The 16,133-nt window shown below is 34.1% G+C and overlaps 1 long non-coding RNA gene across 2 annotated transcripts in view; it reads right to left on the bottom strand.

Annotated features, from left to right (window-relative positions):
* Positions 1-16,133, bottom strand: part of LOC118735985 — a 310,322-nt gene that overhangs the window by 283,093 nt on the left and 11,096 nt on the right. The window lies entirely within an intron of this gene.

Raw genomic sequence — 16,133 nt, 5'->3', positions numbered from 1 at the left:
ACTACGAAAAATGTTAATGACTTTTATACGAATGATTTAAAAAATAAAAATCGGTGACTGGTTTATATTGATGACTTTTAAAAGATAAAGTCAATAACTGTTATCTAAAACATATAATATAAAAATCAAAAATAATTGTTGTTTTTTTTTTAATTTTGCATAATAATTGCAAATAAGTATATATTTTAAAATTTGAATCTCGGTGGAAAATAAAATCGATTGGTATGTATCACTTAGTTGTAGAACATTTCCTTCATAGTGAATTTTTCCCGTGACAGTTTTCATCCAAACCTTTTATGTTCGGTCCCTGTGGAAAACTATTGAACATAGACTAATAAAATTTTGCAAAAAATGCGGGTTAAGATAGGCGAAGCTTTTTACAAAAAAAAAACTGATCACCACTTTTATAACAGAAATTCATATGCAAAAGCTGTGATATTTCAATACAAATGCTAACGTGCCCAAAATTGATATTTATATACATACATACTCATATACTTTCTCAAATAGGGTTTGAAATTTATCTGACCTTTAAAAACGAGTTTTGTGCCGTCAAAATTTTAAAAGATTCTTGAGAAAACGTCACTAAGTATGGTTACTCAAGCATTCACTCATTTTATCAGACAGGTAAACATATCGATAAAGGGCACATACAAACATATTTACATACATACATACATATGTATGTACATATTACAATTTTAGTATATAGTATAAGTATGTAGAAACATATGCACATAGATACCCTGCAGTAAAATTTAAAGACAGTCTGTTTTAAGCGCTAGTTCCGCAATACATAGTATTCCAGAACTATCTCTGAACTAGTGCAAAACGGCTGCAGAGAGGAACAGTTGTGATTTTCAGATTAAAAAAAAAATTAAAAAAATTTTTGAGTGCTGCTTAAAAATTCAAGAGGAAATTATCTAATATAAATAGAATAAAAAAATAAAAGTAGTTCAGAACTAGCGCAATTTACTGCAGGGTAAGTAGTGTCGTTGGTGTCATTTATCGGCGACACAGGCACATACATATATACGTACATACATATATACATTGTGCATGCGTGCCTATGTATCCTGATTTATTAATGAATTCAAATTAGTTAAACTGATGAATTTTTAAAGACTAGCGGCTATAATTGTACATATGTATGTACATACATATGTAGTTATGTACACAAGTATGTATAAATAAAGCATTATGTTAATTTTGCGTTTGACCCCCAAGCGCGATAAGTCCGCTAATGCAAATATCCGGTGGGTATAGGCCAATTACTATATTGCACGAATATCGTCCCCTAGCATACATACATACATACGTATGTCATAGGTAATAGCAACAAGTGGAACATGAAATGAATGCGATCAAGGTGATACGTATTTGATTTTTGGTGTGCGGTTTCTTTCCAAGATACTGCATTTATACTTTTTTGATCTGCCTACATTTTTAAAAACATTTTATGCGAAAAATAGGGACACGACCTCTTGACCAGTTTTGATTATTTTCCTTTCGATTGTTTAATGTTTATTAATTCTAGTTAATTATATAATACTTAACACAGCACAAGTCCACAACAACAAACTTTGTATTCATAATTTTGCAAAATTTCCAAGTATGCAGTTTTGTAGCTTATTAAGGCGCAAGCTTCGGTAGGCTAAGAATTCGCATTGATTTTCGGTTATTTTTTTGCCGACGGTGTTATTATTTTCTTCTATACAAAAAAAAAATTGTCGAACATAGTAAATTTGTGTGGAAGAAAATATGTGACGTCATCAGCAAAAATAATCAAAAATCAACTTCAACTAGAATGTTGTTGTTGTGCAACTTTTTTGAGTTCTTCTAAATTCTGTACAAAGTGGCAGATTTAGATATACCTGGCTTTTATTGGAAAACTGTAAAGTGCCATAAAAAATTATGTTTTTTGTCCGAAAAAAGATACGAGCAATCATTAGTTTTCTAGTAGAAGTCAGGATGGGATGACTCGTAAGCACATTTTTGAAGAAGAAATCAGCGTATTCTACTAGAGCTAAGAAAAATTTCCAGTAGTACATAAAGTAGGCAATGTTTCCTGGTCAAGTAGCGATCGCTATTCAACTTTTTCTATTTCTACTGGTTTGCACTTGGCAACAGTGTTCGCCATTAAACTACAATGCTCGGATTAAATTTTAATCAAAAAAACGTGTACTCAAGCCGCCTCCAGTGTGACAAGACAACACCGAAAGGCACTTAAGCTACAGGACAACCGGCCGATGATAAAAAAAAAAAAAACAATAAAAAAAACTCAGTTCACTGTTACATACTTAAATAGCAGCATCACGCACCAAAACAGATAAGATTGCTTAGTAAATAAGTACTTCCATACTGACGCGCCTACAACTTTTGGCAATTAAATCTGTGCAGCCACTGCAGTTTTATAAGTCCATGTAAACTGCGCGCAAACCAGGACGCGTTGGAAACCAAAAGCAATAAAAGCGGAAGTAAGGCGCTTAAAAGTTAACGCCAAAAAAGTTTACTTCATTTGAATTCATACGAAATTCCCTACCGAAAATGAGCGCTTTTCCTCGTTTTATTTTTTTGCTTTTTCAAGTTTTGTTCTGAGAAATTTGTTCGATTTTAGCTTGCTTTTGCTTGGCCCAAATGACTTAGGTATTTTATTTTATTTGTTTAGAGTAAGAACTTGTTTTTTATTCATGGCAAGGACAACAGGGAATACTTCGAAAATTCCCAACTGACTGCCGCCAATGGAGAGGTAATAAAGTTTTAATATCATTTAACGGTCCGTCAGTCAGACAAGGGAAGAACAATGAAACTTATGGACTTTGGAAATTTAAGTACAATATTTACAAATGAGGAATATTGTGTATGTACCTAAGTATGTAGATATTTATAATCTATACATATTTGCAATTTTCCCAAGCTTTTGTTAACTTTTACTTTCCATAGTATGCCTCATCTAGTAGTCATGCATAGAATGTCATTCAAGTGCTAAATGCGCGTATTCCTCTGTGCGACATACTTACATATGTATCTATGTATGTATGTAAGACAATTGTGTCGCTATTACTGATCTGTTGTATTCCATTTAAGTTTTGCTCATCCACCGAAAATTCGCCGTGTCGGAAAGCGGACGCATTTCCTAACTGAACTGACCTTCCTGCCTGTACGCCCAAAACTCATTTCAATTGTCAGGCTGTTTGAGTGCTCAGCACTTTAGGCACTTTTCAGTTGTTGCTACAAAACTCAACATTGTTTGCAACTTTATTTTTAACTACATACATACATATGTATTATACATATGTACGTTAGGGTGGTCCAAAAAAACACAGGAAAATAAAGTTTTTGGAACTCTCCCGCTACAACCGACGGAACTGAAGAATATCGAAACGAAGAAGACCCGTACTTATTTTTTATTAAATCAGTTTATAAATACATTTTTTCGTACGATCGTTAAAACTATATTAGATCGAATGAAAATATTTTCCTTCCGAAATCTTCCAACAATAGAATTAAGATGCAAATGCGTGGTCCAAAGTTATCCGGTAACATACATAAAAAAAAACAAAAAAAAAACATTCATTTTTTTAAGTCGGTTAAAAATAACACATTTTTGTATGTAAGAGATCAGATTATCGCTTATGAGATGGTAATGAGTAAACTTTTAAAGATTAAACTAAAAAAATACTGGTCTCCTTGCTTTTGATATTCTTCAGTTCGTGGGGTGGCTGGAAAACAATTTGGGAGCGCCCTAATGTACACACATATCAGCATGCATCTACATACATCGATTCATACATATGTATGTATTTACATATGCATAAATTTTTCCAAACGCACAAACAAAAAATTCAGAAAAAATCTTTTTCATTTTTTTTTTTTTGTCTTAAGCGAGCTTGTTGAAGCAGTACATTCTGTAGGCTTTTATTCCAAACCCTCATGGGAAAAGCGGCATATACAGTATTGGCCAATACAATAGCACCCCCATTTCAAAGTGATATTGTTTGCCACTCATGTTTATTTATTTATTTTTAAGAATTTTCAATTAAAATACAGTTCATTCTCTCACAAAACTCATATAAACTCAAGTTTAAAACTTTTTAAAAGACCGCAAAAAAGTGCAACAAATTTTCACCCAAATTTCAAACTTTTTTCTCAGAAGCGGTAGAATTTTTTTGAATACACAGTTTTATAGCCCATTCAATTTTAGCCCAATAATGTGCAAGTTTCAAGTGGCTAAAGATTACCGTTGATTTTTTAGAATTTTTTACGCCGAGGATGTTGCGGGTTTCTGCCATATAAAAATAAATTGTGTTTAGTCCATATACGGAAGCAAATGAGACAAAAAAAATTCTAAAAAATCAACGGTAATCTTTAGCGACTTGAAACTTGCACATTATTGTACAAAATTGAATGCGCTATAAAACTGTGTACTCAAAAAATTCTAGAACTTATGAGAAAAAAGTTTGAAATTTAAGGGAAAGTTTGATGCACTTTTTTGCGGTCTTTAAAAAGTTTAAAACATTGGTTTATATGGGTTTTGTTGGAGAATGAACTGTATTTTAATTGAAAATTCTTAAAAACAAATAATTAAACATAAGTGGCAAACAATATCGCTTTGAAAAGGGTGTGCTATAGATATGTCCAATACTGTACGTACGCAGTATGTATGTATGTACATACATACATGAGTATTTACAGAACAATTGCAAAATAATAAATAAAAGTGGAAAGTTCACATGAAAATCGGATTTCATGCTTTAAATAAGGTTTTTATTCGATTTTATGAGAGCAACAAACAAGAGAGGGGAGAGCGAAAGTTGAGGAGTAGGGGAGTAGAAAGTGAATGAGTGTTTTTGTATCATTCGGATTGGCACGAGTGGGAGTACCGTCAGCAGAATGTAATATCGTTTGTATGTATGTAGTTATGCGCGATTGTATGCCGATAACCGCATAAATTTGATGCTAAATTGAGTAGCATAGAAAGTACAATAACATGTCCAATCAATTATGGGATTTTTAGTTCGTTAGGAGAATAGAGAATAGTGCCAATATTTTGAGATTGGACTGATCAGCTCAGTTCGTTAGTTGGCCAGTCAATGTTTGTAATAAAGGGTAAATTTCATTTAGATTAGTTTCGTGGTCGCGTGGATGAAAACAGAGAGCAACGTTTTTTTTTCTTTCATTTTACTAATGCAAGAAGATAGTGCTTCTAAATAAAAACGCTAAAGCATTCTTCTTGCATATGTATATGTATTTCAATCAATGGAGTTCCAGAAATAAGTGCAATAACAAATAAATCAAGTATTTGAACAATTTTAGCCTTAAAACGTTTATTCAGTCGCAAAAGTACCGAAGTTACTAATTTTTTCATTGTCACTCGAAAAAATCTCAATTATAACTATGGTAAGTTTTCAAATAGAATTTTCTTATTAGATGCAGAATATCTGTCGCAGCTACTTTGTAATTTTTGAAATTTTACTTTTTTTTTAACTTTAATAAGATTGAAGCATCTTTGTTGAAATTAAACGGTAGAAATGTTCTTCGTGCCGTAGCTAACAAATCTAGTGTAATAAAAATGAAAATAAATTACATTGAGTAAAATATGACTATGATTTGAGAAAGTAAATTTTTATTTTTTTTTTATTGGCACACTCGAAATTCATTTTAAAATTGATTACATAAAGAAAGTAATGTATGTATACATAAGTGCATAGGGAATACTGTGTAAAAATCTTCAACGCCAATATTTAATTACTATGAAATTATATCACTTTTAAGTGGAGGCGTGCGATTAAACGTCATTTCGATGCGATTAAATCTTACTTCTGGAACAAATGGCATGTTAATGTATGTTATTTGTTGATAGATTTTTATTTCAATCAAAGCAAAGCAAAGCAATAATGAACATATTTGCAAGAGTGATACCTCAACAGAATGACTAGCCAATTAGCTCACGAGTTCAGTCGCGAAATGTACCTGCCCAAAATTTGCTAAAGAATACCGAACACCGATTTTCCCCCTAATTTTAAAAGCCCCCTTCTTAGAACATTCTATTGCCAGCATTTAACCTCGACACCTCAAAGTTAACTTAATTATCAAAAGCAACTTTATTGCCGCGGAGCAAATTATTTATAAATCCCATAATTGACTTATGTATAATTAGTCTGTTTAAAGACAAAGTATTTTTTTCTTGTTTTGTGTCTTTCCCACGCACATTTTGCGTGTGTATGGCCTCTTATTTCGTATTTATGTATGTAACAGTACTTTGGACGGCGTTAATTGCGTTTAATCTTACCACAAGTGGTAATCAGAAAGCAAACAATAAATACTTGAGGCAGACGTTTAGTTGAGCGGCGTCTTGTTTTTTGTTGTTGCATTTATATTTTATCTGCAGCACAATGCCATAATGCCATTAGCGCCTCTTCAAAGACTCTAAAGTACAAAATGCTGTCGCGAACGAGGAAGGAATTAAAACTGTGTACAAAAGGTTCGACGCGATTTCGCGATTTATGCATTGGTCTTGAAAGTAAAACTTTTTAATTGAAAATTCTGAAACAGCAGCAGCAGAAGTTTTTACGAGTATTTAGTATGTGTTTGCGTGTGTGTGTGTGTGTGTGTGTGTGTGTGTGTGTGTGTGTGTGTGTGTGTGTGTGTGTGTGTGTGTGTGTGTGTGTGTGTGTTTAAAACAATAAGTAAATTTTTGGAAACAACGCAAAGCTTAACATCACCTTCAGGTGAAAAGCTGTTGCTGTTGTTGTTATAAACAAGCAACAACTAAATGCCATAATATTGTAGTAAGTGTGTAGCGCCTAAAACAAAGCACCGTTGCGGAAATAGCTGGAAGGGTGAAAAGGTTAAGAGACTGCTGCTGAGGTGGGAATTTAGAATAGGAGTTAAAAAGAAGAGTTGCGCGACTGCAAGAAAGCGCATGTGATGGTATTTGTTGAAAGGAGAAACTTTATGGGGTACTTGGTGGTACATTTAAGAACATTAGAATACATATCTGATAAATATAGTTATGAGCTAAAGGAAGAATTGCTAAAAAAGATCAAACCTATAAGCCAAACTGGAGAAATAGGCAGGAATAATGAAAGTGTTTTCTAGAGATGTAGAACTTTAAATTGAAATGAAGAGATCGCTTCACTTCAAACTGAAAATTTAATTTATAAAAAGATGTTCCTGAATGGATAAATTTATATACATATGCACATATATGGTGGTTATGAAAAAAATCATGATATTTTTTTGTATGCTATATACTGTTCAGAAAAAATCGAGGAAGTGGTTCTACTGTTAGTAGTTGATATTTCTGAATAATTTTAATGAATATTTAATTTATACTAATTTAGACAATTGTTTAGGATTTTTGTATTATATACAGTCAGCGTCAAACCGAGCGTTAACAAATTGAATACCCTGACGTTTTGACAAAACTGCGCACTCAACATTTTTTTAAGAAATCGAATTGAAAAGTTGAAAATTTTGATGGAAATTTTTTGGTATTCCTTGAATTTTCCCGAGTCTTTCTACTGGTTTTGGCTGTAGAACTAATTATATTTTTACAACAAAATAAAAAAAATAAAATAGTGTGGAAAATATAAAAGAAGAAAATCGTCAAAACGTCAGGGTATTCATATTTTTGACGCTGACTGAAAATCGATGTCCAAAATTAATGACATTGATCAAAAAAAAAAAAAAATTTTTAATAGTATGTTTAAAATAGTATTTTTTTGAAAACTTTGAGCAGCAATTTTTACAGCTTTTTGATTTTTCAAATTCTTCTAATTCGTATTAGGAGGTCCATGAAGTTGCACTGTGCGACGCACTGGAAATAGATGTCTTCAGTGAACTTTTCATACAATTGGGATACAAAATAATAGGCTATCCCGACTCTTTACGCCTTTAAGGTTACAATTTCATCTATTTTCATATACATTGAGCTAAAACTGAGCCTCTTCACTGGACAGAATATTGCGATAAAACAAAGGGTTGACTTCCAGTTGATTTTGGATTCGTTGACTGAACGTCCTGCACCAGCTGGATCTTATCCTTAGCTCCAATTACTGCGTACGATGGCATTTCGACTCATTTGAATACTCCTCCTCCTTCATTCACTAACTAAATACAAGGTTTTTGGGTTTTAAGAAAAATGCTCCCCACCAGAGTACCATAAAGTGCATTTACAAAACCTCTATGGTAACGAAAAGTACATACGAAACAGCTTCGAATGCACATGGCTTTCTCGTCCAAGCACATTTTCACCACTACTTTTACAAAATACCCAGTTCTAAGAGCATTTTGATTTATGTGCCCTACTAATGGCTAAACGGTAACTGCAGATACGATGCCATCACATGTGTTTAATGCACACGTGTGGAACAAGCGCTGAGGCGCCTAGAATTATGCACCACTCTGGTGTGCGAGCACAAATGCCAGCACATATGACTGCGTGTGTACATACAAACACTCATATGTATGTATGTATGTATGTATGTATGTATACAAACCGAATTAGAACTTCAAATTGTGTTTACCAAAGTTGTTAGCCAATTCCATTAATGCAATAAATTAGAGGCAAAGGCGAGTTTGCGATAGAGTATCGCAAAACCAAAAAAGAATTAAAGGTAGCAATAACAAGATAATAAAGTATAACAGAAGACAAACACCAATAAGTCAATTGTGCAAACTTTTGGCGTACGGAAGTCATTCGGCAACACCTTCTGGTGGTTTCCTAGTAAATTGCACAGCTTACAGTAAATAAAAACAATGAATGAAACTTGATAAAAATGGAAACGAGAGCAGGTAGGTACATTGTGCGAATAACAGACGAAACTTTTCCACTTTGAAGTCGGCACATCGCCTACACAAAGATGATGTTTGTGTTGTTGTTACACCTTACAACAGCTTTGAGTGCAAACTTTGCCGAAGTGATGGGGAAACCATGCGAATGTTTGTATGTATGTATGTATGTATGTACGTTGGTACAATGTTTTTTTTTGTAACTGATGAAGGGGGGGGGGGGGGGGGGGGCGAAAAAGAGCTGCAGTTAAATAACCGCTTTTGTGGTTTCTGCAGCAATGAGGGGTGTAGGTGTTAATGGCATAATCGGCAGTTGCGGTTTATGTTTGCGTCAGTAACCGCACCCACCCACACACACGCATATACTGAAATGAAACTCTTCCTTATACAACGAACAACAATATATTGTATAAATACATATGTACATACACACTTTTAATAACTGGAAATTGAGCAACAGCGCAAAATTTTCAATTTACATACTACCTAGCTATGCAAGCATATATGTATGTATGTGTGTATATATGTATGTATGTATGTGTGTGTGTAAGAAGAAAACCTGCTTGACTTCCGGCGAAATTAATTAATTGAAATTGACGCAATTAGCGCAAATAACTGGCTCACGGAAGTTGAAAAAATAAAACCATGCAACATACAACGAAATCAAAGAAACAAATACAACAACTGGGAAAGAGTAAAAAATGAGAGCCTGGAAATGAATTGAAATAGCCAGCAGTAAATAGCCTGGAGTCATACTGAGAAAACTACGGTTATTATTAAGAGTACCGGTAAGCCTTTGAACATTAATTTGTCTATCTATTTAATTGAGCTTAAAGCATCACTTATGCCACATAAAGCTGCAAATTTCGTTTAACCAAAATCTATGTCCACAAAAATGTACCCCAGACAAAGAAGTAAAACCTAGTTTAAACAGGTAAAACTTTTATTAAATACATGTGCTCATATGCATACATAAATATGTATGTATGTTTGTAAAAATACACATGTACATTAGGCCGTATCACCTTAGAAGCAAACATAAAATAGGCCGCCGTAAACCCCTGGGTATAAAGTATTTTTGGAAGGCTATTTCAAAAAAAAAAAAACAATTTTTTTTTTGGTCCAGCCTAGGGGTCGGCTCTTATATTTTTCGGTGACACCTACATTGGCCAATACTTCCTTAGAGAAAGTTTAGTGCTTTTTGGCGAGCTTTCATTTGCTGACATTAGCGTGGTAGGATCATAACTATACGAACCCATATATTGACAAGTTCTGATTATTAATTTTATTAATTTTTATTTTACTTGCTTTTTCATAAAAATGTAGTTTACTCTTTAACAAAAACTGTATAAAGCCAAGTTTAAATTTTTGTGCAATATTACAAAAAAAAAAAACATTAAACTTTCGTAAAAATTTCGAGCTTTTTAATTAGATTTCCTAAAAATATTATGAGTATGCAGTTTTTTAGCACATTCAATATTCAGTAATAATATAATAAAGTGCAAATTTGAAGTAGTACCGTTAATTTTTGAGAATTTTGTTTATTGATGATATCAGTGACTTTCTCCTATACGGGTACTAAGGATGTATGTATGTGGGACGATTTTTTCGTATGGAGAAAATAAATGAGCAACATCTTCAACAAAACAATCTAAAAATCAACGTCTAGTTACTTCAAACTTGCACTTTATTATACAAAAATTTAATGGGCTATAAAATTGCACTTCGCTCTATACGGTTTTTGTTAAAGAATAAACAATATTTAAAAAAATTAAAATAATAAAATAGATTATATATAGTATATTTATATGACGAAAAATATAAAAAGGCGGAGGGTTCGGCAAAAAAGAAAATAAAAAAAACTTCAAAATTACCTTGCCAAAATACTTTACCCTCAGGAGTATTTTCTGGTACAGATATACATTCGACCTTCATATTTCCGCGCTACAGAAAAAAAATGTTGTTGGATTTGCTCCGACCAGGGCTTTCACACCATTCTAACTACCCTAGTTCAGCGACACTATTAGACAAAAAATTAGATACTTCTCGGTACAGTGGGTGGTTCAGGACATTAAAGTTCCTTTCTATGTAGCAGGTTAAGCTAAGTTAGGTTAGTTGATCCGTACGATCTCACATATGTACATATATGTGGTTATCCTTAGTGTTAGCAATTTTTATGGTGTCTTCACAATTTACTAGTCCGTTGGTCTGCTATTTCCTTCAGTGAGCAAAATAAAGCGGACGCAAAGTTGCTCAGTTGCGATCTTCCGAAAGCTAAACAGTGACAGAGAAGATTTTCTGATGAGTAATTGAAGTTACCATCGTCACATGTCGTAAATTCTTCACTCTGTATCAGCGCATGGAGCGAAGACTAAAGCAGTGTCCCATAAGCACCCTGTTCTGTAAGATGTTGACACTTCCTGCTTTTGTTGTGGTAGCCTGTGTCGTATTCTATTAGGTATACATACATGTCTGATGTGTAATTTTACCGCGGTTTGGGCTAACTTATCAGCCCACTCAATTCTTTAAATTCTTTGTGTCCTTGCACCCAGTAAATAATGGCTCGTCTGTTAAAATAGAGTTCATACAACCTTTTCCTCGGTTCCCGTAATTTCTTTGCGGAGTGATCTAAAATGTGGGAGCTGCTGCATTTTCACCAGGGCTTGGACTACTGCAGCATTTTCCAGCTCGCTTTATGCTCAACCTATTTAATTGAATTACAGTCCTTTTTCCACACATCTTGCGCTAGTATGACTTATGGAATTTTTTTCAAACTATTCTGTGGAACCATGGGCGTAGCCAGGTAGGGGCAGGGGGGTGCTCGAGCCCCCCCTAACTTTCAAATTTTCCTTATATATATATAAAATAGTACCCTGAAATACCAGCTTAATAGGGTCGAGCCCCTCCCCCCTCCCCCCCTAAATTTCATTCTGGCTACGCCGATGTGTGGAACCACATAGTCTTATTTATCGGTTAGCTTATTTCTTTCTAAATACGAATGCAATAGTTTTCAAAATTGGTATAAATTTTATGGAAGATTTTCTGTTACAGTTACAGTGTTATATGACACCCAAAGGAATGCATTCCTGAAAAAAAACCAGTAAACGAAGCGTAGAACACATAAATACCTATGTGTGTATGAATATACTATGTATATTGTGTGGCAGTACCAGTAGAGGCAACGTGTTCACTCACTGCAAAGAATAAATGCTAAGTGATTGCTGAATGAAAAGAAAGAGATATCCACGTGAATAGAAAACAGACGTTTTTAATCCAACGCTTTTTTCTTTGTTTTATATTCAATAAGTGTAGATATCTTACAATAAACATTACGAGTAGTTGTTCCAGAGGCATTGTTGAGATATATATTTAGGTAGGCAGAAATGAATCCTTAGACACACAGACATTATATCGTACAACAGTAGTCGTTGAAATCCAGACAACTGGTGATAGCTTGAGATAAAATCAATTATATTTAATTATTCAATTATATTTAAGGCAGTCTTAGTCTAACCTAGCTTTGATTAGCGTATTTTCACGTTTTCAAAAAAATTTTAGTATTTTATCGCATTTGTCGCCAATCTCGTGTGGGTACTTTATTCCACCTACATACATATGTACATACATCGGTTTCCAGTATTAAGAACTCCCTCAACCTCTATACATACATACATTGGGTATACAAATAAAGTGTCACGTCACGTGTAGCTACATACATATGCACTTGTGAAGAAAATTGAAATTGCCAACAAAACTTTGACAGAAACAAAAACAGAAGCGTGAAAAAGCGAACAATGGACACAGCAGCTACATATGTACATACATAGCTGCCTAGCAAATGCAGGCACTTTTGACTTTGTCACGTGCCACATTAATTGAAAGTGTGGACCATGTTGCAGCAATTGGACTCGCATTGCATTCATTCTTTGCAAAGTCCAAAGCTTGGAAGCGTGTTGCAGGCATACGCTGGAATACATATCTACGCGTACTTGGCGGCAAGTCGGTAGAGCACACTTGCGTGACTGTAATATTATCGTGTTCCGAGTTAATGTAAATATGTATATGTGTGGGCGAGTGTATTTGCACATACATACATATGTATTTTATTCTATTTTTTTTTTTTTTTTTTGTATATTTGCGAATGGAACAAATGGCCAGTGAGCGTTGGTGGCGCAGCAGAGAGTGCATTGGCACTGCCTTGATAAGGGACATTGTGTTGGATGCCTTCCGTTACCGGTCAATTTCGGTGGCTGCTGTTGCAAAGCCAACAACATATTGCGGAAGGACACGCATCAAATTTTGTAGCCAGAGAAAGCTGCACTGGAAGATCTAGTGCTGGCGCGTGCAAAAACGTTAGTCGCCCCCGGAGGATGCGGATATACTTATTTTTTTTTTTTTGGAAATGCCTGACGTCAAGGCATGAAGAGCACGTGCCAAACGTCAAATATTCCAGTAATGCGTTAAAAACATTCAGCAACATTTAAAAAGGCAGCAATATAAGTGAAAAAAAAAACACATGTGCCAAGCGAAATGAAACGTGTTCGAATTTTGATTATGCGCAAATGGGCAGAAAAGTTTTGGAAGAATAAGTCAACTGGATTTAAACAACAAACTGGTTCGCAAAGTAGGTCGAACAAGGGTCTATTGAAAGCGACCTGCTCTACAAATCAAACATTGTCATCTATAAATTGGAATCAAATATATGCGGCCAAATTCGCCAAGTGTACCAGGAAAAAAATTGTATGACAGCTAAATATGTACAAGAGTTATAATCATGTGTGTAGTAAAAGTAAACTTTTGTCAAAATTATGTAAACTTTTCGGTAAATCAATGTATAGCTCAAAAATTTTCGTATCTAGTTAGATAATCTTGGCCAACTACATCCAAAGAAAATTGCAATTAAGTGGCTGCACTTTCTTGAGATCTCAGAAACCCAAAATTCGGATATATATCTCAAAAAACTGTTCTACTCTCCTACATTTCAATTTCATATTCGAATTCAGCGGAAAATGTTGCATTCTATTGCTTATAAAAATGCCGCTAGTCGGTAAATTTTTTCTTTCTTTCTGTAATTGTCGACAAAAATCCAAGGCGGACCCGAGTGCGTTCCATTATGAAAAGATTGTAGTCCTTTTGCCACGCCCAATACAAGTTATATATCATGGGAAAGCCTAGAAAATAAGCTATCGAAAAAACAAAAATTGTACATTTTTTTAAACAATGCAATAGAATTTTTTGCAAAAAAAAAAACATTCAAAAAATTGTGGTTTCCACCAAAAAGCACGGAAAAAGTTCTAATAGGTCAGTAATTTTTGATTCTCTATCATGAGTGTGACATGAGATAAGAATTTTAAGAAAACTTCTGATTCTAAGAAAAAGGGCTGAAATTTGCATGTTTAAACTCGTATAACTCGACGGTAGAAAAAAAAATGATTTTGCACATTGGTTACCAGTAACCATTGCAATAAGGTGGTGGAGTTTGAACAAAATGCCGATATACAATTTTTTTCTGGTACACTTGGCGAATTTTGCCCCATATACATATGAACGTCTTAACATTTTCTTTAATTTTATATTGCGAACGGAGTTGTTTGAAAACAATTTGCAGCCATTAAGCAAAAAGTTGGTAATACATGTTGCCAAGGAACAGTAATCAAAATCAGCGGGTGGGGAAATAGACATTTTTAAATTCTCTTTCAATTGGTATTGTTCTTGTGTCTCTTAAACATGTAGGCAAATAGTGCGCCTGCTAAATTGTATGTTTCTTAAAATCACAAGCTTGTCATTTAATTTGCCTTCTCAGCGTATGCACGCAATACAAAAGCGGCGTTCCGAGTTGATTTGCCGAATACCCGAACCGCAAAAATCTCTTAATGTAGCTTATTAGTCTGTGTACCTTACAATTAATTGCTGTCGACGTTTTCGAGCCACTAAATTCAACAAAGAATTTAGTAAACCATATATATGTACATATTTACATACATACATACATACATACATTTGCACGTATATTTGTACAAACATACAAAGCCTTAAAGCGATCGAAAGGTGTTTATAAGCACTCGTTCACCTCACACACATTTAATCTAGAGAGCTTCCGAAAATCCTCTAATCGGCACATTACTCAAACTAATTAGGAAATATATTAATGCGATATTTGAAATCACCCGAGTATAAAATTGTTATTATTAATTCACGCTGAATGTTTAATCTTTCAAAATATCAACAACAACAAAAAAATTTGGGATAGCGAAGCATCATAATATTACACAATGCGAATAAATACATAGCATCGCAGCGCACGCACACGCGAGATAACTAAACAGGTTGTCTACTAGGGTGTTCGATTATTCGCGTTTTTTCCAAAACCGGTTTTCGAGTTATTTGAAAAATTGCAATTTGAAAAAAGCGATTTTATTTTGCATAGTTTTTATACAGTGAAAATGCTTGTCCTGGTATGAAGTGTGGGCCAAAAATTACAATAAAGCTATTAACAGAACAAAGATAGCTTTTATTAAGAAAAGAGCAAAGCAAAATAAGTAAAATTTTTTTTAGATCAAATAAAAATCTGTGAAAAATTCCCGTTTGCCCTTTTTTTTAATAAATATTACATTTTTTCTGACTTTTTTTCGGTTTTGAGTAGTGCTCTTGCCGCCGCGGTCAAATGCCTACTGCCAATCGGGAGAACCTTGGTACAATTTCTGGTCCCAGCCACATCAACAGACGATTTTTTCAAAAAGCTGTCGCCCCTTGGCAGACAATGGCAAACCTCCGAGTGTACTTCTGCCATAAAAAAGCACGAATTGAAAGAGAGGCTCGGTCAAACACGTAGAAAGCTTTTAAGCGCTAAGCATTCATTTAATGGAATCAAATATAATATGCTGTTCATTCCCAAATAACCTAGGATATAATTCGAAAACTATTTAGGGGCTTCTCTTAAACTGGAAAACGTCGAAAAACCAAAAACTTTTATTTAGAGGTCAAGATTTGGATGATATGAAAAAAACCGGTTTGATCGATCAAAAAATCAGATTTTTTTTTGTCTAGATTCGAAAAATCAAGATTTCAAAACAACCGCCTATAGATTTCCAAGAAAGCCGGTGGAAACCGATTTGGAAAAATCGAGTCAATCACCCTATTATTGCCTACCTTTTGGCGTTGTATCTCGCACTTACCACCAAAAGCAAAGTTCGCCAGGCCCAACGAAGGTAGGTAATTAAATAAATATATTTGCCAAGGCAGGGAGCTCATTCATTATTTGTGCTCCTTTGTACTCCTTCCTTATATTAAAAATGGAAAAACGACGGATTTTCTTGTGCAAATTTCTTAAGATATGA

Source organism: Rhagoletis pomonella, unplaced genomic scaffold (genome assembly GCF_013731165.1).
Source record: "Rhagoletis pomonella isolate Grant_MI unplaced genomic scaffold, Rhpom_1.0 Rhpom_scaffold_00003, whole genome shotgun sequence".
Lineage (NCBI taxonomy): Eukaryota > Metazoa > Arthropoda > Insecta > Diptera > Tephritidae > Rhagoletis > Rhagoletis pomonella.
Note: the sequence above shows the minus strand (reverse complement) of the source record. Positions and strands in the feature narration are given on the sequence as shown.